Here is a 1622-nt window from a genome sequence, read left to right as displayed (position 1 = left end):
TGACCAAGCTCCCAGAGTGAAACGCGCGTCACTTCCGGTTCCTGTCTCCGAACTTCTGGTCGTACGGACCGTGGACACCGGCAGCCAGCTCACAGGCTCAGCGTTCCCCATCAGATACTGGGAAGAGCATCTATCCTACCACACTGCCCACCAATGAATGGTGGCTTGGAGGAACGGACCTCCACATTAGTAAGGTAACCACCAGTGGATCTGGTGGCAACAGAGGTGTCAATTTGATTTATCTGTGAGGATTCTTCATAGTCAAATTTACTGGCAGCCCCTGATATAGTGGGGAATCATTAGTTCTCCTCACTTACACCTTGCATTTTCTCAGTACATTGCCTAAGGTCATTGTTACCTAATACAATCACGGTTAGAATTTCCAACACCTGGATTAATTACAATAATGTGTGGTTTCTCTATGTATTTTTTCCATGTGTTTTTCTGTTGGTTTTATTCTGCTTTTTGATTTTGTTATGCTATTTATTTACAGTGACAGTGACAGACTGTGAACAGACAGAAGAATATCAGCATCTTTTTGTTATACTGACACGCACAGTTTAATTGTTTACATGTGAAAACTGTTATCTTCTAAGCATTATTATCTTGAACAACAGACTGGGGCTAATTCTACCTGGAATAGTGATCAGTACTATTTACTATACCTGCTTGCAATTTATTCTATTGATTATTATAATCCTCATTTCAGGGTTACTCTCTCATCCCTGGATGGCTATAGGATACTCTGCAATACATTTGGTAACAGTGTGCCACCCCATTCAGGGACAACAGAAGTACCCTCTGAATCTATATTTCTGAGCTGAAGTCTGCTCCAGTTCACTCTCTCATTCTGTGATTCGATGTGGATACAGATCACAGAACAGCAGAAGTGACAGGAAATCAAGACCCAGCTCTCTTGTTCCACCAGTAACAATTTCTGATCTGTATAATCTTATCATTACATTGATTTCATTACTCTCACATTCATACACATTTTTTTACACATTTGCTTTCAATCAACTAATCAGCTTAGCATTTGTATAGCTTTATATATTCAAGAAAACTCACATTTAACAACAATGTGCTGGAATTGATGGTATATATTTGAACATATCTACCTATGGTCAGACCGCACTGAGTGCGCCCAATCTAGTCCGATCTTGGAAGCCATACATTGCAGGGCCTGGTCAGTACCTAGGAGGGAGACCACCAGGGAATACCAGGTACCGTAGGTATTTTGTTCACTCTCACCACGGCATTAGTCCGTCCTTTCCAGACACATTTTCCAGTATAGAAGGTATTGAATTACACTGAGCCAACAATTCCTATAATTAATTCCCAAATTAAAAAGGTTGACAAACTACCATGACAATCAGGGAATTGTATATATTTTCGCCTGTCAATTTATAATCACCTAGGATCATAGCATTTGTGCTATAGTACATATATATATATATATATATATATGTATGTATATATATATATATATATATATATATATACAAACTGCTCCAAAAAATAGAGGGAACACTTAAACAACACATCCTAGATCTGAATGAATGAAATATTCTTATTAAATACTTTGTTCTTTACATAGTTGAATGTGCTGACAACAAAATCAC

At 38.2% G+C, this 1622-nt stretch overlaps 1 pseudogene; it reads left to right on the top strand.

The window, feature by feature from the left end:
• Positions 1-1116: 1116 nt before the first annotated feature.
• Positions 1117-1235, top strand: LOC134981733 (5S ribosomal RNA; annotated as a pseudogene).
• The last annotated feature ends 387 nt before the right edge of the window (positions 1236-1622 follow it).

The sequence above is a fragment of the Pseudophryne corroboree genome, chromosome 12, assembly GCF_028390025.1.
Source record: "Pseudophryne corroboree isolate aPseCor3 chromosome 12, aPseCor3.hap2, whole genome shotgun sequence".
Taxonomy (NCBI): domain Eukaryota; kingdom Metazoa; phylum Chordata; class Amphibia; order Anura; family Myobatrachidae; genus Pseudophryne; species Pseudophryne corroboree.
The sequence above is the reverse complement of the archived record's forward strand: the minus strand, read 5'-3'. Positions and strand labels throughout refer to the sequence as shown.